We start from the raw sequence: 24,263 nt of genomic DNA, 5'->3' as shown, positions 1-24,263 counted from the left end.
ACCCACCCACATACACACGTATATACATACATGTCCACACACACAAATATACGTACCTATACATCTCAATGTATACATATATATATATATATATATATATATATATATATGTGTGGATCAGGTGTTTGCTTTGAAGAATGTATGTGAGAAATACTTAGAAAAGCAAATGGATTTGTATGTAGCATTTATGGATCTGGAGAAGGCATATGATAGAGTTGATAGAGATGCTCTGTGGAAGGTATTAAGAATATATGGTGTGGGAGGAAAGTTGTTAGAAGCAGTGAAAAGTTTTTATCGAGGATGTAAGGCATGTGTACGTGTAGGAAGAGAGGAAAGTGATTGGTTCTCAGTGAATGTAGGTTTGCGGCAGGGGTGTGTGATGTCTCCATGGTTGTTTAATTTGTTTATGGATGGGGTTGTTGGGGATGAGAGAGCTTGGGAAGTGAGTCAGTTGTTGTTCGCTGATGATACAGCGCTGGTGGCTGATTCATGTGAGAAACTGCAGAAGCTGGTGACTGAGTTTGGTAAAGTGTGTGAAAGAAGAAAGTTGAGAGTAAATGTGAATAAGAGCAAGGTTGTTAGGTACAGTAGGGTTGAGGGTCAAGTCAATTGGGAGGAAAGTTTGAATGAAGAAAAACTGGAGGAAGTGAAGTGTTTTAGATATCTGGGAGTGGATTTGGCAGCGGATGGAACCATGGAAGTGGAAGTGAATCATAGGGTGGGGGAGGGGGCGAAAATTCTGGGAGCCTTGAAGAATGTGTGGAAGTCGAGAACATTATCACCTCCTTCCAAAACATTTTATTCTTTCTGAAGTTTATTGATAATCATCATCCAACTCTCATTTGCCCTCTTTTTCAAACCCTGCACCTTCCCCTTGACCTCTTGCTGCTTTCTCTTGTACTACTCCCAATCATCTGCACTCTTTCCCTGTAAGTACCAGCCATATACCTCTCTTTTTCACGAACAACTTTAATGCATCATCCCAAAACTCACTACCTTTTCTCATCTGTTGACTTCACACCTTTCGCATGCCACACATTTCTCGTGCATATGCCAGTACTGCTTCCCTAAATATCCCCCATTCCTTATCCACTCCCGTTGCTTTGGCCATTCTACACCCAATCTCTTCGGGTATTTCTTCACACGTCTTTTTTCCAAACTAACTCTCACTACATTCTTTTCACCCATGTAGTTTCCTATTTTCCAAAAAACCTCCAAATAATGGTCAAACACCCTACCAGCTACACCTTTTATTATGTTCACATCCTAGTATCTCTCTTTTGCAACCCTATCAATTAGTATGTAATCTAATAACACCGTCTGACCATCTTTCCTACCCAGCCATGTATACTCAAGTACATCCCTCATTGAACCACGTATTCTCAGTCACCAGATCCTTTTTATCACACAACTCCACAAACTGTTCTCCATTCCTGTTCACCTTAACTGAACATCTTGTCCCAATTATACACTCACATCATACTACAATTTATCATATTCTCACATTTAAATCATCCTTTCATTAATCTATGGCATCTTAACTGCTGACACACACACTCAGATGCTCCCTTAAATGTTTCTGCTGTCCCAGCCTGGTTATTATTAACTTTTTAAAAATGAAGGTATTGAGGGTAGCTAAAGTAGCTGATCCAGTCCTATGCAGCAATATGAAATTGGCACTGTCAGATGTGATGTTCATCATGGGTCATCTGTCATCACTGCTCCCTAAGGAAGCAGCTGATGGTGCAAGGTCTGTCTTAGTGGGGAATAAGCTCTAAATAGCATGGGTAAAAGCCCCTGAAAAATGAAAGTGTTTTCCTTTGTTACTTGGATGTAATATTCTGGCAAATAAGAAAGCTAACAAATATGTCAGAGTCAATCACTTTTTCATGAGATTTTCTGTACGTCAGCCTAGTTATCACCGAAATATTACCTTCATATATATTGACTGAGAGGGTGAAAGAATGTACAGAGCATCAGATAGGGGAGGAGTAGTGTGGTTTCAGAAATGCAGAGCATGTGTGGATCAGGTGTTTGCTCTGAAGAACATGTGAGAAATACTTGGAGAAACTGATGGATTTGTATGTAGCATTTATGGATCTGGAGAAGGCATATGATAGGGATGATAGGAGATGCTTCATGGAAGGTCTTAAGATTATATGGTGGGAGAGGTAAGCTGCTAGAAGAAGTGAAAAGTTTTCATCAAGGGTGTAAGGCATGTGTACGAGTAGGACGAGAGGAGAGTGATTGGTTCCCACTGAAGGTCGGTCTGCAGCAAGGGTGTGTTATGTCCCCATGGTTGTTTAATTTGTTTATGGATGGGGTACTTAGGGAGGTAAATGTAAGGGTTTTGGAGAGAGGGGCAAGTATGCAGTCTGTTGGGGATAAGAGGGCCTGAGAAGTGAGTTAGTTGTTGTTTGCCGATGATGTGGCACTGGTGACTGATTCGAGTGAGAAACTGCAGAAAGTGGTGACTGACTTTGGAAAATGTGTGAAAAGAAAGAGTTGTAAATAAATGTGAATAACAACAAGGTTATTAGGTTCAGCAGGGTTGAGGGACAAGTTAATTGGGATGTGAGTTTGAATGAAGAAAAATTGGAGGAAGTGAAATGTTTTAGATATCTGGGAGTGGACTTAACAGTGAATGAAACCATGAAAGTGGAAGGAAGTAAGACAAGTGGTGGGGGAAGGGGTGAAGGTTCTGGGAGCAATGAAGTATGTGTGGAAAGAGAGAACATTATCTTGGACAGCAAAAATGAGAATGTTTGAAGGAATAGTGGCTCCAACAATAATATATGGTTGTAAGGCATGGGCTACAGATAGAGTCGTACGGAGGAGGGTGGATGTGTTGGAAATGAGATGTTTGAGGACTATATGCGGATTGATCGAGTAAATAATGAAAGGCAAAGAGAGATGTGTGGTAATAATAAGAGTGTGGCTGAGAAAGCAGAAGAGGATGTGTTGAAATTGTTGAACACATGGAGAGAATGAGTAAGAAAAGATTGAAAAAGAGGATATATGTGTCAGAGGTGGAGGGAAGAAGGAGAAGTGGAAGACCAAATTGTAGGTGGAAGGAAAGAGTGAAAAAGATTTTGAGTGACCTGGGCCTGAACATACAGGAGGATGAGAGATATGCAAGGAATAAAGTAAACTGGAATGATTTGGTATACCAGGTTTGACATGCTGTCAAGGGAGTGAACTAGGGCATGTGAAATGTATAGGGTAAACAGTGGAAAGGTTTGTGGGGCCTGGATGTGGATAAGGAGCTGTGGTGCATTACATGACAGCTAGAGACAGTGTGGACAAACGAAGCCTTTTTTGTTTGGCAATACCTCATAGACACAAGATGGCAATGCTGTACAAGTAGGAAGAGAGGAGGGTGATTGGTTCCCAGTGAAGTTCAGTTTGTGGCAGGAGTGTGTGATGTCCCCATGGCTCTTTAATTTGTTTATGGATGGGGTGGCTAGGGAGTTAAATGCAAGAGTTTTGGAGAGGGGGCGAGTATGCAGTCTGTTGGAGATGAGAGGGCCTGGGAAAAGTCAGTTGTTGTTTGCCGATGATACAGCTCTGGTGGCTGATTTGAGGGAGAAACTGCAGAAGTTGGTGTCTGAGTTTGGAAAAGTGTGTGAAAGAAGAAAGTTGAGAGTAAATGTGAATAAGAGTACGGTTATTAGGTTCAGTAAGGCTGAGGGACAAGCTAACTGGGATGTAAGTTTGACTGGAAAAAATTGGAGAAAGTGAAGTGTTTTAGATATCTAGGAGTGGACTTAGCAGCAAATAGAACCATGGAAGTGGAAGTGAGTCACAGGGCAGGGGAGGAGGTGAAAGTTTTGGGAGCAATGAAGAATGTGTGGAAGGGGAGAACGTTATCTCAAAGAGCAAAAATGGGTATGTTTGAACGAATAGTAGTTCCAACATTATCATATGGTTGCAAGGCATGGGCTATAAGTAGGGTGTACGGAGGAGGGTGGCTATGTTGGAAATGAAATGTTTGAGGACAATATGTGGTATGAGGTGGTTTGATTAAGTAATGAAAGGGTAAGAGAGATGTGTGGAAATAAAAGGAGTGTGGTTGAGAGAGCAGATGAGGGGGCGTTGAAGTGCTTTGAACATATGGAGAGAATAAGTGAGGAAAGACTGACAAAGAGGATATATGTGTCAGAGGTGGAGAGAACAAGGAGAAGCGGGAGACGAAATTAGAGGTGGAAGGATTGAGTGAAAAAGATTTTTAGCATTCGGGGCCTAAACATACAGGAGGGTGAGAGGCATGCAAGGAATAGAGTGAATTGGAGCAATGTGGTATACTAGAGTCAATGTGCTTTCATTGCACCAAACCAGGGCTTATGAAACGTCAGGGGTAAACCATGGGAAGGTCTGTAGTGCCTGGATGTGGTTAAGGAGCTGTGGTTTCAGTGCATTACACATGACAGCAAGAGACTGAGTGTGAACGAATGTGGCCTTTTTTGTCTGTTTTCATGGTGCTACCTCGCTGAAGCAGCGGATAGCGATGCTGTTTTCCTGTTGGGTGGGATAACAACGGGAATGGATGAAGGCAAGCAAGTATGAATCTGATGCTCTGTACATGCCTTCACCCTCTCAATCAATACCCTCCCATATAACTTCCCAGGAATACTCAACAAACTTATACCTCTGTAATTTGAGCACTCACACTTATCCCCAGGGATACTGTATATATTTTACTTTGTTGCTGTCTCCCACATCAGCAAGGGAGCACAAGGAAACAGATGAAAGAATGGCCCAACCCACCCACATACACATGTATATACATACACGTCCATACACTCACATATACATACCTATACATTTCAACGTATGCATATATATACATACACAGACACATACATATATACACATGTTCATAATTCATACTTGCTGCCTTTATTCATTCCCATCACCACCCCACCACACATAAAATGACAACCTCCTCCCCCCCACATGCGTGCGAGGTAACATAAGGAAAAGACAACAAAGGCCACATTCATTCATATTCAGTCTCTCGCTGTCATGTATAATGCACCGAAACTACAGCTCCCTTTTTTCACATCCAGGCTCTACGAAACTTTCCATGGTTTACCCCAGAAGCTTCACATGCCCTGGTTCAATCCATTGACACTAGGTCGACCCCAGTATACCACATCATTCCAATTCACTCTCTTCCTTGAACGCCTTTCACCCTCCTGCATGTTCAAGCCCCAATTGCTCAAAATCTTTTTCACTCCATCCTTCCACCTCCAGTTTGGTCTCCCACTTCTCATTCCCTCTACCTCTGACACATATATCCTCTTTGTCAATCTTTCCTCGTTCATCCTCTACATGTGACCAAACCATTTCAAAACACCCTCTTCTGCTCTCTCATCCAAACTCTTTTCATTACCACACATCTCTCTTACCCTTCCATTATTTACTCTATCAAACCACCTCACATCACATATTGTCCTGAAACATATCATCCCAACACATCCACCCTCCTCCGCTCAACCCTATCTATAGCCCACACCTCGCAATCATATAACATTGTTAGAACCACTGTTCCTTCAAACATACCCATTTTTGTTTTCCGAGATAATGTTCTCGCCTTCCACACATTCTTCAACGCTCCCAGCACTTTCGTCCCTGCCCCCACCCTGTGACTCACTTCGACTTCTATGGTTCCATCCACTGCCAAATCCACTCCCAGCTATCTAAAACACTTCACTTCCTCCAGTTTTTCTCCATTCAAACTTACCTCCCAATTGACTTGTCCCTCAACCCTACTGTACCTAATTACCTTGCTCTTATTCACATTTACTCTTAGCTTTCTTCTTTCGCACACTTTACCAAACTCAGTCACCAGCTTCTGCAGTTTCTCACCCGAATCAGCCACCATCACTGTATCATTAATGAACAACAACTGACTCACTTCCCAAGCCCTCTCATCCTCAACAGACTGCATACTTGCCCCTCTCTCCAAAACTCTTGCATTCACCTCCCCAACAACCCCATCCATAAACAAATTAAACAAACATGGAGACATCATGCACCCCTGCCACAAACCGACATTTACTGAGAACCAATTACTTTCCTCTCTTCCTACTCGTACACATGCCATACATCCTCAATAAAAACTTTACACTGCTTCTAGCAACTTGCCTCCCACACCATATATTCTTAATACCTTCCACAGAGCATCTCTATCAACTCTATTGTACGCCTTCTCCAGATCCATAAATGCTACATACAAATCCATTGGTTGTTCTAAGTATTTCTCACATACATTCTTCAAAGAAAACACCTGATCCACACATCCTCTTCCACTTCTGAAACCACACTGCTCTTCCCCAGTCTGATGCTCTGTACAAGCCATCAGCCTCTCAATCAATACCCTCCCATATAATTTCCCAGGAATACTCGACGAAACTTATACCTCTATAATTTAAGCACTCACCTTTATCCCCTTTGCTTTTGTACAATGGCACAAAGAATGGATTCTACCAATCCTCAGGCACTTCACCATGAGTGATACATACATTAAAAATCCTTACCAACCAGTCAACAACACAGTCACCCCCCCCCCCTTTTTTTAATAAATTCCACTGCAATACCATCCAAACCCACCATCTTGCCGGCTTTCATCTTCCGCAAAGCTTTCACTACCTCTTCTCTGTTTACCAAATTATTCTCCCTAACCCTCTCACTTCGCACACCACCTCGACCATAACACCCTATATCTGCAACTCTATCATCAAACACATTAAATAAACCTTCAAAATACTCACTCCATCTCCTTACATCACCACTACTTGTTACTACCTCCCTTAACCGATGTTCCCATTTGTTTTCTTGTCTTACGCACTTTATTTACCTCCTTCCAAAACGTCTCTTTATTCTCCCTAGGATTTAATGATACTCTTTCACCCCAACTCTCATTTGCCCTTTTTCGCCTCTTGCACTTTTCTCTTGACCTCCTGCCTCTTTCTTTTATACATCTCCCAGTCATTTGCACTACTTCCCTGCAAAAATTGTCCAAATGCCTCTCTCTTCTCTTTCACTGATAATCTTACTTCTTCATCCCACCACTCACTACCCTTTCTAATCTGCCCACCTCCCACGCTTCTCATGCTACAAATATCTTTTGCGCAAGCTATTACTGCTTCCGTAAATACATCCCATTCCTCCTCCACTCCCCTTACATCCTTTGCTCTCACCTTTTTCCATTCTGCACTCAGTCTTTCCTGGTATTTCCTCACACAAGTCTCCTTCCCAAGCTCACTTACTCTCACCACTCTCTTCACCCCAACATTCTCTCTTCTTTTCTGAAAACCTATAGAAATCTTCATCTTCGCCTCCACTAGATAGAATGATCAGACATCCCCCCAGTTGCACCTCTCAGCACATTGACATCCAAGAGTCTCTCTTTCATGCACTGATCAATTAACACATAATCCAATACTGTTCTCTGGCCATCTCTCCTACTTACATATGTATGCTTATGTATATCTCTCTTTTTAAACCAGGTATTCCAAATCACCAGTCCTTTTTCAGCACACAAATCTACAAGCTCTCCACCATTTCCATTTACAACACTGAACACCCCGTGTACACCAATTATTCCCTCAACTGTCACATTAATCACCTTGGCATTCAAATCACCCATCACTATAACCCGGTTACTGCATCAAAACTGCTAACACACTCACTCAGTTGCTCCCAAAACACTTGCCCCCCATCTCTCTCTTTCTCTATAAATATAAGAGGTATAAGTTTGTTGAGTATTCCTGGGAAATTATATGGGAGGGTATTGATTGAGAGGGTCATGGCATGTACAGAGCATCAGACTGGGGAGCAGCAGTGTGGTTTCAGAAGTGGAAGAGGATGTGTGGATCAGGTGTTTGCTTTGAAGAACGTATGTGACAAATACTTAGAAAAGCAGATGGATTTGTATGTAGCATTTATGGATCTGGAGAAGGCATATGATAGAGTTGATAGAGATGCTCTGTGGAAGGTATTAAGAGTATATGGTGTGGGAGACAAGTTGCTAGAAGAGAAAAGTTTTTATTGAGGATGTAAGGCATGTGTGCGAGTAGGAATATAGAAAAGTGATTGGTTCCCAGTGAATGTCAGCTTGCGGTAGGGGTGTGTGATATCTCCATGGTTGTATAATTTGTTTATGAATGGGGTTGTTAGGGAGATGAATACAAGAGTTTTGGAGAAAGGGGCAAGCATGCAGTCTGTTGGGGATGAGAGGGCTTGGAAAGTGAGTCAGTTGTTGTTCGCTGATGATACAGCGCTGGTGGCTGATTAGGGTGAGAAATTGCAGAAGCTGGTGACCGAGTTTGGTAAAGTGTGTGAAAGAAGAAAGCTGAGAGTAAATGTGAATAAGAGCAAGGTTATTAGGTACAGTAGGGTTGAGGGACAAGTCAACTGGGAGGTAAGTTTGAACTGAGAAAAACTGGAGGAAGTGAAGTGTTTTAGATATCTGGGTGTGGATTTGGCAGCAGATGGAACCATGGAAGCAGAAGTGAGTCACAGGGTGGGGGAAGGGGTGAAAGTTCTGGGAGCGTTGAAAAATGTGTAGAAGGCAAGAACATTATCTTGGAAAGCAAAAATGGGTATGTTTGAAGAAATTGTGGTTCCAACAATGTTAGTTGGTTGCGAGGCATGGGCTATAGATAGGGTTGTGTGGAGGAGGGTAGATGTGTTGGAAATGAGATGTTTGAGGACAATATAAGGAATGAGGTGGTTTGATCGGGTAAGTAATGAAAGGGAGAGAGATGTGTTTTAATAAAAAGAGTGTGGTTGAAAAAGAAGAGGGTGTATTGAAATGGTTTGGTCATATGGAGAGAAAGAGTGAGGAAAGTTTGACAAAGAGGCTATATGTGTCAGAGGTGGAGGGAACAAGAAGTGGAAGACCAAAGTGGAGGTGGAAAGATGGAGTGAAAAAGATTTGGAGCGACTGGGGCCTGAACATGCAGAAGGGTGAACGGCATGCAAGGAATAGAGTGAATTGGAACGATGTAGTATACCTAGTATACCAGGGCCGATGTGCTGTCAATGGATTGAACCAGGGCATGTGAAGTGTCTGAGGTAAACCATGGAAAGTTTTGTGGGGCCTGTATGTGGAAAGGGAGCTGTGGTTTCGGTGCATTATACATGACAGCTAGAGACTGACTATGAACGAATGTAGCCTTTGTTGTCTTTTCCGAGCACTACCTGAAGCGCGTGTGGGGGGAGGGGGTTGTAATTTCATGAGTGGCGGGGTGGCAACGGGAATGAATAAAGGCAGCAAGTATGAATTATGTACATGAGTATGTATGTATATGTCTGTGTATGTATATTATGTATATGTTGAAATGTATAGGTATGTATATGTGTGCGTGTGTGGATGTGTATGTGTATACATGTGTATGTGGGTGGGTTGGGCCATTCTTTCGTCTGTTTCCTTGCGCTACCTCGCTAACACGAGAGACAGCAACAAAGTATAATAAACAAATACAAATGTATATATATATATATTAAACTTGATCACCATTTCCAACATTAGTGCCAGGAAACAATGAGGAAAGCCCCATCCAATCATATATATACATATATACATACATTCTTTTTTTTTCTTTAATACTATTTGCCATTTCCCGCATTAGCGAGGTAGCGTTTAGAACAGAGGACTGGGCCTTTGAGAGAATATCCTCACGTGGCCCCCTTCTCTGTTCCTTCTTTTAGAAAATTAAAAAAAAATGAGAGGGGAGGATTTCCAGCTCCCTTCCCTTTTAGTCGCCTGCTACGACACGCAGGGAATACGTGGGAAGTATTCTTTCTCCCCTATCCCCAGGGATAATATACATACATATACATGTATATACATAAACATAAATACATATATACACATACACACATGTACATATTCATACTTGCTCACCGTCATCCGTTCCCACCCTGCCCCACAGAAAACAGCATCTTCACCCCCTGCATCAGCGATGTAGTGCCCAGAAACAGGTATGATGTTTATCCTCTTCTCCCTTGGTATTTAATCTTTCTTCTAAAACATCATGAATGATATTTCACTTGGTTTGTTGATTGTATCTGCACACACCACCAAATACATTGAAGTTTCAAAATGAATGGCAGCAGAACCATCAGTACCATTGCCCGGAGAAGCAGCAGGAAGAGCAAGAGCAGCAGTAGTAGCACCAGCACCAGGAGAATCTGAGAAATCAAGAAGATGCATTAAATTTTGGTTTGCGTTGTCATAATTTTCATTATGAATAACATTCTGGGATCCACATGTTGCTTGGGAACATACTATAGTTCTATAATTAAGTTCTGAAATTATTATGATTAGTACAATTCACAAGTATACATTATCATATTTACTAGCAATTTGTAAATACGATGAAACATTACAGAATATTTCAGGATCTTATTTAACTTAGAGAATCCTTTCATTATACTATATCTCCCCCCCAAAAAATGACCAAAATACCCTACATTTTTTACCATTTTTCTAAAAAAATAATTTTTCTTTCAAAATCCAGTTTATACGAAGGAATACTGAGGTTTTTAAACAGCAACAGACCACTGAGTCCATTTAAGACTTTGTTAAAGTGGATTAGTGTAGTATAAGCAGAGAAGACATACATACATTTTAAAAAGAAAAAACTGCAAGCAATGTATACAACTAAGGAGGTGCAAATCACATGAGTCTTTGACTTTAGGCAAATTACCATCATCTCAAACAAATCAATGGTATTGCTATTAACCCCTCTACCTGGCAAATCATTCTGTATGTTAATCCTGTTGAAGGAAATACTTTGCTTCATTCAAGGTAAAACATTTCCCCATACGCTTATATCCTTCACTGTACGTGAAATCACATGGATCCATAAGTAGACTATTAGATTAAGAATAATGAAGCTTTTGACCATACTGAATACCTATAGCACCTATACTTTTTTTTTCTTCTAAAGCCAAAGAAACTGAAGTTGTTTGGCTTCCTCTCTCAGGATTTCTTTCTCAGACCAGGAATCATTTTGGTAGCTCACTGCTGTGTACCTACGTCTTCTTTCATGAAGGGTGACCAATACTGAACACAATACTCCAGATGAGGACATATCAATTAACCAAAAGACACGAAAGTTTCCCTAGACTTAAGGTGTACTGAAACTTTAGTTCTCTGGACAACCTGAGAGCCCTGCTGCCTGTGGGAGACACCATACTCAGCCAGTGGCCAGTCAAAGGTGAGGTAAAAGTTAACGAAGGAACTAGGAGAATGGGGGAAGGTGAGGGGCAGCAGTGGGAGATGGGCCACAGCTGGGGGAATATGAGTGTGAAAGGGATCTGAGGAACAAGGCATCCAGTTTGACCACTATAAGGGTACCTGTAGAGGATGGATGGGACTTCAGTGACAGGGACCCTTTGGGATTACAGGCACAGGAATTAGCAAAGAAAGGTCAAGTACGGTCAATTGGGAACAACTAAAGCAGTATAAGCAGTGGGTTAGCACAGCTACAGGTCCACTCAGACAACTTTAGGACCAAAGTGGGTAGGGTCCAGTGTGGGGAGGGTCAGAGTAAGGTGGCGAACCCAAAACAGATGGAGAAACGTCTCTCTTCTGCTGATGCACTTGCAGACATTAACAGTGATACTATAAACACACATACCATAAAATACCATAAAATAAGCAAATTCAGTCCAGAAATCAACTCCAAGGAAAATTTTCTTTCATACTATTCGCCATTTCCTGCATTAGCGAGGTAGCGTTAAGAACAGAGGACTGGGCTTAGAGGGTATATCCTCACCTGGCCCCCTTCTCTGTTCCTTCTTTTGGAAAAAAGAAGTTTTTTTAACTTTCCAAGGAAAATAAGTTTAATATATACAAATGCCCGGAGCATCATTATGAAACACAATGAACTTATATCCTATGCAGTTACAGAAAAACCAAACATTAGTGCAATCTCAGAAATGTGGGTGACCTCTGAGGATAAACACTCAATTGCCGAGTAAGCAATACCAGGATACAAACTATTTACGAAAGATCACTTATAGAGGGTAGGTGGTGGAGTTTTGTTCTATGTCAATAACAATATTACTGCTATTAAGACATGCAAAGTAGACACACACTTATGACTCTCTTTATATTGACATTACTGACAAGTTCAAAAGTAAACTATGTCTCAGTGTTATTTACAGGATTCCTTAGCAAAAAGACAACAACGATGCTTTACAATAATAACTTTAATAAACAGTAAAAAGGTTATCATAGTAGGAGATTTCAACAGTCTAAACATAAACTGGAACACATTAACAGGTGACCGAGAGGGAATGAGGCTAATGGAATTGATTTAAAAACGCTTTCCTAGAACAGTTAATTCAAAAACCAAATAGAGGTAAAAACATTCTTGATCTTGTCCTCACCAGCGACACAAACTTAATCAACTCTTGTGAAGTAGGCGAGAATTTGTCAAACAACGATCACAGTTTGATTGGAGATAAATTTAGATTGTGAAATAAATGACAACAAACTCTTGATCCCAGATTATAGGTGAGCAAATTTTGAAAATATCAGACATGAAATTCACAGTACCAAATGGACAAGAGTTCTTGTTGCTCACATAGTAGAGGAAATGTGGAAGACATGTAAAAACAATCTATACAAGATTGAAAATAAATATATTCCATGAATTACAAAGACAACTTGCAATATTTCAAAACCATCATGGATGAATAGGAGAACAGAAGGACTAACTTCCCAAAAGAAGAAAACATACGAAATTCAAATCAATAGGAACCGATGAAAGTCTCCAGGAATTAATCAAAATCCAAAGAAATTGTAAGAAGGTCATAAGAGTAACTGTGAGGAAGAAAAAAGACTTTCTTTGAAAGTTATGAATAATCCTAAGGAATTCTTCCAATATATAAAACAAAGGAAGACAGTAAAAGAAGCAATTAGACCATTATGAAATGAACATGACACGCAAATTACTGACGACAAGGGAATGGCTACCATACTAAATTATCCCTTCAACTCGTCATTCACAATTGAAGAAACATCTCAAAAACTGCAACCAATGGAAATGTTTCAGGGATCTGATGAAGAGTTGAAGGTTGAAGAAATAAAGGGCTCTGAAGTATGTATATACCTGGACCAATTAAATCCTAACAAATCCAATGGCCCAGATAACAGCTCCAAGATTTTTAAAAGAAATCAGGAGACAGCTGATATACCCCATTACAAAAATATTCAACAAATTTCCATTGGATGGTCAGGTGCCATCTGACTGGAGACTAGCAAATGTTACTCCTATATATTAAAAAGGAGACAAAAAGTAGGCCTTGAACTACCACCCAATTAGCTTTATGTCAGTGTTAGGTAAAATGATGGAAAAATAAAATGATTTCTAGATCACAAAATCATATCAGACAACCAACACAATTTCCACAACAGAACATCCTGCCTGACAAATTTGTGGGAATTTTTAATGTTACTGATCAGAATGGGGATGAAAAAGTACCATCTGATGTGGTATATTTAGATTTCCAAAAGGCTTTTGATAAAGTACCTCATAAGAAACTTTTACATAAACTCACAGCCCACAGAATTGGTGAAAAACTCTGTACATGGATCAAAGACTGGCTTATTAGAAAAAAGCAGCTTGTAGTATTAAATGGCGAAGCCTCAGACTGACTACATGTAACGAATGTTGTGCCACAGGGGTCGGTCCTAAGCCCAATTCTTTTCATAATATACATTAATGACCTAGAACTCAGTCTCATATCTAAGATCTCCAAACCTGCCATGATACTAAACTAGGAGGTAGAGCTGTAAGCAGGCAGGACTGCAAAATGATTCAAAAAGATCTTAACTTACTGGCAGAATGGTCAGACAGATGGCAAATGAAGTATAATGTAGATGAGTGTAAAGTTATGCACTTTAGAGACAAGAATATAGTTACAACTTCAAACTATTAAGAAACTCTCTAAAAGAAGTAAATGAAGAAAAGGGACCTTGGAGTTGTCATCTGCAACAATCTGAAGTACACTAAACAGTGTCAAGCAGCAAGTAAAAAGGGCAATCAAATGTTAGGTTTCATAGCCAGGAACATAGATTACAAGACATCAGAAACAATTCTCTCATTTTATAATTCTCTAGTATGAGCACACCTGGAATATGCAGTCAAATTTTGATCCCCAGATTATAAAAGGACGAGGAAAAATTGGAGCAAGTGCAAAGATGTGCGAAAAGTTGATCCCATCCCTAAGAAATCTGGCATATGAAGAAAGGCTAAAATGATTGGATCTCTTCTCCCTTACAAACAGACTTTGCAGTGACTTAATCCAAGTGTTCAAAATTATGAACAAGTTCGATAATGTAAACCACAAACACCTTTTCGAAATACAGGAAATACGACAACTAGGACAAATGGAATTAAACTCAAAGCTAGAAGATGCAGTATAGACTTGGGAAAAAGCTTCTTTTCCTATTTTGTGTGTTGAGTAATGAAATAAATTACCATCACATATAGTGAATGCTAAGAATGCTAAGACTATAAATAGCTTTAAAAGTCATTTAGACAAATCATTATTTATATATATTATACTTAATTGCCATCTCCCGCATTAGCGAGGTAGTGCAAGGAAACAGACAAAAGAATGGCCCAACCCACCCATATACAAATGTATATACGTAAACGCCCACACACGCACGTATACATACCTATACATTTCAACGTATAGTGTAAAGTGTGTGAAAGAAAAAAGCTGAAATTACATATGAATAAGAAGGTTATTAGGTCTAGTAGGGTTGTGGGACAAGTTAATTAGGAGGTAAGTTTGAATAGAGAAAAAAAAATGGAGGAAGTGAAGTTCTTTAAATATCTGGGAGTGGATTTAGCAGTGGATGGAACCATGGAAACGGAAGTGAGTCACAGGGTGGGGGAGGGGGCGAAGGTTCTGGGAGCATTGAAGAATGTGTGGAAGGCGAGAACATTATCTCAGAGAGTAAAAATGGGTATGTTTGAAGGAATAGTTGTTCCAACAATGTTATATGGTTGCAAAGCATGGGCTATAGATAGGGTTGTGCGGAGGAGGGAGGATGTGTTGGATATGAAATGTCTGAAGACAATATGTGGTGCGAGGTGGTGTGATCGAGTAAGTAATGAAAAGGTAAGAGAGATGTATGGAAATGAAAAGAGTGTGGTTATGAGAGCAGAGGAGAGTGTGTTAAAATGGTTTGGTCACATGGAGAGACTGAGTGGGGAAAGATTGACAAAGAGGATATATGTGTCAGAGGTGAGGGAACGAGGAGAAGCAGAAGATCAAATTGGACGTGGGAGGATGGAGTGAAAAAATTTTGAGTGATCAGGGACTGAACATACAAGAGGGTGAAAGGCATGCAAGGAATATAGTGAATTGGAATGATGTGGTATACCGAGGTGGACGTGCTGTCAATGGATTGAACCAGGGCATGTGAAGCATCTGGGGTAAACCATGGAAAGTTTTGTGGGGCCTGGATGTGGAAAGGGAGCTGTGGTTTCGGTGCATTACACATGACAGCTAGAGACTGAGTGTGAATGAATGTGACCTTTGTGTCTTTTCCTACCGCTACCTTGCATGCATGCGGGGGGAGGGGGTTGTTATTTCATGTGTGGCAGGGTGGCGGCGGGAGTGAATAAAGGCAGCAAGTATGAATTATGTACATGTGTATATGTGTATATGTCTGAGTATGTATATATATGTATACGCTGAAATGTATAGGTATGTATATGTGTGTGTGTGGACATATATGTGTATACATGTGTATGTGGGTGGGTTGGGCCATTCTTTTGTCCGTTTCCTTGTGCTACCTCGCTAATGCGGGAGACAGCGACAAAGCATAATAAAAAAAGAATTCACATATGATTTAGCATGGACGCTAAATTGTGTGGATGAAGGCTTTTATTCCAGGATGAATGCTATCATTACTGGGATTAAGTCTGTTAAGTATACCAGAAAAAGTGTGTGCATGAGCACTGAATGATAAAGTGATTGAAGTAACAGAGGATCAAGGAGGTTCTAGGAAATGTAGGGGATGTGTGGATAAGATATTTGTGGTGAGAATGACTTTGGAAAGTATCTAGCATAAGGTAAGACACTGTATGCAACTTTTATGGATCTGGAGAAAGCATATGACAGCTGAGTGGAATATTTTATAGCATGGGTTAAGGATACATGGGATAGGGGGATAACTTTTGAATGGTGTGAAGGCCTTCTAGAAGAGCAGATACACAATAAGAGTAGATGGTGAGCTGTGTAAGTTCGGAATACATGTAGGTGTGAGGCTGCATTGTATGACGTCACAGTGGCTTTTTAACATACATATGGATGGACTGATATGGGTAAAACTTAATGCGGAAGGAGAGAGGGGTGATCATTGGTGCCTAATCACTTGGTCACGAGAAGAAAGACCATGAGAGGCAAGTGTTTTGGGAGCAGCTGAGTGAGTGTGTTAGCAGCTTTGATGCACGAGATCGGGTTATAGGGAAGGGTGATTTGAATACAAAGGTGAGTAAAATGGCAGTTGAGGGTGTAATTGGTGTACATGGGGCGTTCAGTGTTGTAAATGGAAATGGTGAAAAGCTTGTGGATTTGTTGGCTGAAAAAGGACTGGTAATTGGGAATACCTGGTTTAAAAAGAGAGATATACATAAGTATACATATGTGAGTAGGAGAGATGGCCAGAGGGCATTGTTGGATTACGTGTTAATTGATAGGCATGTACAAGAGAGACTTTTGGATGTTAATGTGCAGTGAGGGACAGCTGGAGTGATGTCTGATCACCATCTTGTGGAGGAGATGGTGAAGATTTGTGGAGGTTTTCAGAAGAGAAGAGAGAATGTTGGGGAGAAGAGAGTGGTGAGAGTAAATGAGCTTGGAAAGGGGACTTGTGTGAGGAAGTACTAGGAAAGAGTGAGTGCAGAATGGCAAAAGGTGAGAGCAAATGACATAAGGGGAGTGGGGAAGGAATGGGATGTATTTAGGGATGCAGTGATGGCTTGCACAAAAATGCATATGGCATGAGAAAGGTGGGAGGTGGGCAGATTAGAAAGGGTAATGAATGGTGGGATGAAGAGGTGAGATTGTTAGTGAAAGAGAAGAGAGGGGAATTTGGACGATTTTTGCAAGGAAGTAATGCAAATAACTGGGAGATGTATAAAAGAAAGTTGCAGGAGGTCAAGAGAAAGGTGCAAAAGGTGAAAAAGAGGGCAAATGAGAGTTGGGGTGAGAGAGTATCAATAAATTCTAAGGAGAATACAAAGATGTTTTGGAAGGTGAAAGTGAAAAGTTTTTATCATGGATGGAAGGCATATGTACAAGTAGGAAGAGAGGAAAGTGATTGGTTCCCAGTGAATGTTCGTTTGCAGCAGGGGAGCGTGACGTCTCCATGGTTGTTTAATTTGTTTATGGATGGCCTTGTTAGGGAGGTGAATGCAAGAGTTTTGGAGAGAGGGGCAAGTATGCAGTCTCTTGTGGATGAGAGGGCTTGGGAAATGAGCCAGTTGTTGTTCTCTGATGCTACAGAGCTGGTGGCTGGTTCGGGTGAGAACCTGCAGAAGTTGGTGACTGAGTTTGGTAAAGTGTGTGAAAGAAGTTGAGAGTAAATATGAATAAGAGCATGGTTATTAGGTTCGGAGGGATTGAGGGACAAGTTAATTGGGAAGTACGTTTGAATGGAGTAAAAATGGAGGAAGTGAAGTGTTTCAGATATCTGGGAGTGGACTTAGAAGCGGATGGAACCATGGAAGGGGAAGTGAGTCACATGGTGGGAAAGGAAGTGAAGGTTCTGGGAGTGTTGAAGAATGCGTGGATGGTGAGAACATTATCTCGGAGAGCAAAAATGGGTGTTTGAAGGGACAGTGGTTCCAACAATGTTATATGGTTGCGAGGCATGGGCTATACATAGGATTGTGTGGGGGAGGGTGGATGTGTTGGAAATGAAATGTTTGAGGACAATATATGGTGTGAGGTGGTTTAATTGAGTAGGTAATGAAAGGGTAAGAGAGATATGTGGTAATAAAAAGAGTATGGTTGAGAGAGCAGAAGAGGGTGTGTTGAAATGGTTAGGACACATGGAGAGAATGAGTGAGGAAAGATTAACAAAGCAGATATATATGTCAGAGGTGGAGGGAAGGAGAAATGGGAGACCAAATTGGAGGTGGAAGGATGGAGTGAAAAAGATTTTGAATAATCAGAGCCTGAACATGCAGGAGGGTGAAAGGCATGCAAGGATTAGAGTGAATTGGAACGATGTGGTATACCGGGGTCGATGTGCTGTCAATGGATTGAACTAGGGTATGTGAAGCGTCTGGGGTAAAACATGGAAAGGTATGTGGGGCCTGGATGTGGAAAGGGAGCTGTGGTTTTGGTGCATTACACATAACAGCTAGAGACTGAGTGTGTTCCTGGCGCTGCCTCACTGTAGAGGGATGCTATTTCATGTGTGGCGGGGAGGCGACGGGAATGGACGAAGGAATTAAGTATGGATATGTACATGTGTATATATGTATGTCTGTTTATGTATATGTAAGTACACGTTGAAGTGTATATGTATGTATATGTGCATGTGTGGGAGTTTATGTATATTCATGTGTATGTGGGTGGGTTGGGCCATTCCTTGCCTGTTTCCTTGCGCTACCTCGCTAACGCAGGAGACAGCGGTTTTATCTATTCATATATATCTATTATACTTTGTTGCTCGCTGTCGCTGTCTCCTGCATTAGCAAGGTAGCGCAAGGAAACAGACGAAAGAACGGCCCAACCCACCCACATATATATGTATATACATACACGTGGTTAAGTATAATAAATAAAAAAAATAAAATGGATGGAGTGATAAAAGGAATGAAATTAAAACTATGGAAAGTGGGAGCAGAGATGGAATGTGGTTATGAGTCTAGTGACAAGCCTGTCTGTGGATGATACTGTATTGTTTGCTTAGAATGAGTTGTAAGTGTGTTTATGATGTGTATAAATGTAGGCAAGTGAAGGTAAATGTGAGAAAAGCAAAGTGATGGTGTTAGAAAAGAAACAGAGTGAATGTACAGATTTTGCACTGCACTGTAAAGTAAGAGAAGAAAGTGTACTAAACTGTGTTATATACATGAAGGGTATATGTATATGTCTGTTTGTGTATATATATGTATACGTTGAAATGTATAGGTATGTATATGTGCGTGTATGGACATGTAAGTATAAGCATGTGTATGTGGGTGGGTTTGGCCATTATTTTGTTTGTTTCCTTGTGCTACCTCGCTAACGCGGGAGACAGCGACATAGTATAATAAATACATAAATAGATAAACAACATGAAGGGAGGAAGTCTGGAAGAGGTGACAGAATTCAAGTATTTGGGAGCCTCTTAAATATGTGTGGTGATATGGAAGGAGAGATAATAGAGATATCTGTACAGGGTAAAAAAGTCACTGGGTCCCTTAGCAGGATAATAAAGGGTAGAGCAAATACATTAACATGGAATAAGTCTTAGATGTAAAGAATCCTGGCTATGGAAATGAGCTATCTGAGGGAAGCATGTGGTATGACTATATGGAACATAAAAGAAATAAGGAGGCATATGAGAGATTTGGTATGGCAGGGAATGCAAAGGTAATGAACTGTGTAGCAGTAAGGTGGGTGGGTGAAACTTAAGACTTTCAGGTGGTATGGGAGTGTGGAAAGAGTGCAAAAAGGGGAGTTTACAAGGAAAGTATACGAGAGTATGATTAAAGGTGGTTGGTGAGAGAGGAAGACCACCAATGACATGGGAAAATGGTGGAAGAGAAAAAGTGGGAGAGAAATGATGGAAGAATGCATGGAAAGGTTCATGTGAGGGAGGCATGCACAGATAGGGATAGGCAGAGACTCTTTTGTCATGCCTCCCTCCTGATGGGAGTTCTCAGGGGTAACAATCTTCAGAGACAGATATATAAAAAGACATAGATTTGATATATTTGAAAGATCAACCTATGAATTCAACGCTGTTGTTTTTCCTGTCCTTAAAACTTTGCCATTAATATACAAATCTTTGCCATCTGCAAGCCCAGTCCATCAGTTTGCACACATCAGTCTGAAGCTGCAGTGATCATGTAGGTTTAGTATAGGTTTAGTGGTGTTGTAGGTTTATTTCCCAGTTTCGCACTATATGCACATCCAGTATTCCCAATCACCAGTCCTTTTCAAAGCACAGGTCCACAAGCTCCTTGTCCTTCAATTATACCCTATCTGTCACACTGTTCACTTTTGCATTCAAATCATCCATCACTAATGCAGGATCTCTTGCATCACAATTGCTGACACACTCATTCAGCTACTCCCTAAACACTTGCCTTTCTTCACTTATTTCTGTCCCTCTATAAACCAGGTATTCCTAGTCATGTAGTTTTTTTGCTCACAATTCCACAAGCTGTTTGTCACTCAGTTATACCATCAACTGTCACATTATTCACTTTTGCATTCAAATCACCTCGCTAACACCTAATCTCTTGCATCGCAACTGCTGACACATTGACTCAGCTGTTCCCAAAACACTTGCCCCTCTTCAGTCTTCTCCAGACCAGTTTCACACATACTAATCATCACCAATCTCTCATAATCTACTTCAATTTATACCCACATCAGTCTAGAGCTCACTTCCTCATACTCTTTTGCACATCTTACAACTCTTCCTTCAGTAATTCTGCTACTCGATTCTAACTCTCACACCAACCCCTGACTTTACCCCTAAGACATCCAAACCATTCTCCCCCATTACCCTTGAGTTTTGTTTCACTTAGAGCTAGAACATTTAGGTTCCTTTCCTCAAACACACTACCTATCTCTCCTTTGTTTTCATCTGGATTACAACCACACAACATTCAGACGCCCTAGGCTGATCTTTTGCGGAGAATGAGTGCCCTCGCTTAGTTCCTTCTTCTGTGCCCTGTTAGTCATTATCTGCAACATGCACAGAATACATGTAGTGAACTCTTTTCACCATATCTCCATGAACAAATGAAGAAGGGCCAGATTTGCCCAAAGTCATTCTCTAGCTGTTGTATGTATTGAAATGAAACCACAGCCCCTATCCACAACCAGGCCCCAGAGACATTTCCATGGTTTCTCCTGGCCACCTCACATGCACTCTGTCCTGAGCAAGCCTTTCACTCTCCTGCATATTCAAGCCCCAATCATTCAATATCTTTATCACTCCATCCTTCCATCTCCAATTTGGTCTCCCTCATCTCCTTGTCCCCTGTACTTCTGACAAATACATCCTCTTTGTCAACATCTCACTCATTCTCTCCTTTAGTCCAAACCATTTCAGCACACCTTTTTCAGCTCTCTCAGCCACACTTTTTATAACCACACCTCACTCTTACCCTTTTCTTACAAACTCAATCAAACCATTTCACACCACATACTGTTGTCAAACATTTCATTTTCAACACATCCACTCTCTTCTGCACATCCTCATTTTACAGCCTCACATCTTTTCAACATTGCTGGGACTAATATACCTTCAAACATACCCATTTATCACCTCTCAGATTATGACCTCTCTTTCCACACATTCTTCAGAGCTGAAGAACCTTTGACCCCTCATCCACTATGACACTTCTGCTTCCATGGTTCCATTTGCTGCCATGTCCACTCCCAGGTATCTAAATAGCTTCACTTCCTCCAATTTTTCTCCATCAAGCTATTCAAACTCACTAACCTGTTCCTCTACCCTGCTAAACCAAATAACTTTGTTTTTATTCACATTAACTCTCAACTTCCACCTTTCACACACTCTTCCAAACTCAGTCACCTAATTCTGCAGTTTCTCACCAGAGCCACCTTCCTATTCCCTCTGAGTTGTAGAAGGTAACTAAGAGGAGCAGTAGTAGGGGGCTTAAAACCCCTACCCATCTTATTGTACTTTGAATTCTAAAAGATGGGACAGGAGCCAAGCAAGGAGTGCTCATCTGCCTCGAAGGCTTAGGCTGAGTATTCTGAATGAGCGTGGATGTAACCAAGATGACAAGAAAGAATAGAGAGAGAGAGGTCCCTGGCTCTGAGTGAAATAAAGCTCAAGGGTAAAGGGGAAGAATGGTTTACTACTGAAGCAAGAGTTGTGGGAATGTTTGAACGAGTGTAGGGAAATGAGCTCTACACTGATGTCGGTAAAAATCAAGTTGGATTGGAAGAGATGTGTGATTATTAGTACTTCTGGACCAGTCTAAGAGTAGAAAGATCATGAGAGGCAAGTGTTTTGTAAGCAGCTGAGTGAGTGAGTCAGCAGCTTTGATACAAGAGATTAGGTATTAGAGGTGGGTGATTTAAATGAGAGTAAGATATGTGACAGCTAAGGGTATAACTGGGAGATGTGGGGTATTCAGTAAAGCGAATAGGAATGGTGAACAGACTGAGGAGTTGTGTACTGAAAAAGGGCTGTTGGGAATACCTGATTTAAAAAGAGGGACATACATAAGTATACATGGGCGACTAAGAAAGATAGTAAAAGGGCATTGCTGGATTACATACGAATTGATAGGCATGCAAAATGGAGAGACATATACGTGAATGTGTTAAGAGGGGCAGCTGGTGGGATGACAGATCATCACCTGATGGAGGCTAGGATGAAGATTTCTCGTTTCAGAAAAGAGGATATGATATGAGTAAGAAGAGGGTGGTGAAAATAAGCGAGCTTAGAAAAGATTTAAGTGAAGAAATACCTGGAGGGATTGGGTGTAGAAAGGTAAAAGGTGAGAGTAAACAAAACAAAAGGAGTGGGTGAGGAATAGTTATTTAGGGGAAATGGTACTTGCACATTATCCCAGAGGATAGGGGAGAAAGAATACTGCCCATGTATCTCTTGAATGTCACAGAAGACAACTAAAAGGGGTATTTGTTTTAAAATTGTAATATACTTGAAATAATCATGGAAAATATCTCATAATGCTTCCTCTGGCTGACTGATACTCAATAAATATGAAGCAAATAGTCACAAAATGTTTTTAAAAGGTATTCATTTAATTACAGGCCTTACTGACCATCCATAGAACATTTCAACCCCAGATTTTCAAGCAAATCTAATACCCCCAGTAAAATACCAAAATTTTCTGCGTAATTTGTTTTAAAATCATAATATAATGAGATGCTTCTACACTTGAAATAATCATGGAAAATATCTCGTAATGCTTCCCTTTAGATAACAGATAACTGATACATACAAAGCAAGTAATCTAAAACTTTTTCAGTTGTAATCATATGATTATGGGCCTTAATGACCTCCAAACAATATTTCAACCCCAGATTTGTATTCAGTACTATAAATATATCTTATACTGAGATTTTCAAGCATATCTATGACACTCAAAAAACACCAAAAATTGCAGGGTATTTTTTTTTTGGTATTTTTCTTACGGAAACAGACTTGCTTGAAAACCTGAGTATATGGGCTATTTTTTATACTGAATATGGATTTGTATGTAGCACTTATGGATCTGGAGAAGGCATATGATAGAGTTGATAGAGATGCTCTGTGGAAGGTATTAAGAATATATGGTGTGGGAGGTAAGTTGTTAGAAGCAGTGAAAAGTTTTTATCGAGGATGTAAGGCATGTGTACATGTAGGAAGAGAGGAAAGTGATTGGTTCTCAGTGAATGTAGGTTTGCAGCAGGGGTGTGTGATGTCTCCATGGTTGTTTAATTTGTTTATGGATGGGGTTGTTAGGGAGGTGAATGCAAGAGTTTTGGAAAGAGGGGCAAGTATGAAGTCTGTTGTGGATGAGAGAGCTTGGGAAGTGAGTCAGATGTTGTTCCCTGATGATACAGCGCTGGTGGCTGATTCATGTGAGAAACTGCAGAAGCTGGTGACTGAGTTTGGTAAAGTGTGTGAAAGAAGAAAGTTAAGAGTAAATGTGAATAAGAGCAAGGTTATTAGGTACAGTAGGGTTGAGGGTCAAGTCAATTGGGAGGTAAGTTTGAATGGAGAAAAACTGGAGGAAGTAAAGTGTTTTAGATATCTGGGAGTGGATTTGGCAGCGGATGGAACCATGGAAGCGGAAGTGAATCATAGGGTGGGGGAGGGGGCGAAAATCCTGGGAGCCTTGAAGAATGTGTGGAAGTTGAGAACATTATCTCAGAAAGCAAAAATGGGTATGTTTGAAGGAATAGTGGTTCCAACAATGTTGTATGGTTGCGCGGCGTGGGCTATGGATAGAGTTGTGTGCAGGAGGGTGGATGTGCTGGAAATGAGATGTTTGAGGAAA

General features: G+C 40.7%; 1 long non-coding RNA gene across 1 annotated transcript in view; it reads right to left on the bottom strand.

Annotated features, from left to right (window-relative positions):
• Positions 1-282: 282 nt before the first annotated feature.
• Positions 283-24,263, bottom strand: part of LOC139757592 (uncharacterized) — a 34,349-nt gene continuing 10,368 nt past the window's right edge. Inside the window, exon 3 of the long non-coding RNA XR_011714672.1 lies at positions 283-10,203. This is a non-coding gene — a long non-coding RNA (uncharacterized lncRNA). The remainder of the gene's footprint in view (positions 10,204-24,263) is intronic.

Source organism: Panulirus ornatus, chromosome 27 (genome assembly GCF_036320965.1).
Source record: "Panulirus ornatus isolate Po-2019 chromosome 27, ASM3632096v1, whole genome shotgun sequence".
Lineage (NCBI taxonomy): Eukaryota > Metazoa > Arthropoda > Malacostraca > Decapoda > Palinuridae > Panulirus > Panulirus ornatus.
The sequence above is the reverse complement of the archived record's forward strand: the minus strand, read 5'-3'. Positions and strand labels throughout refer to the sequence as shown.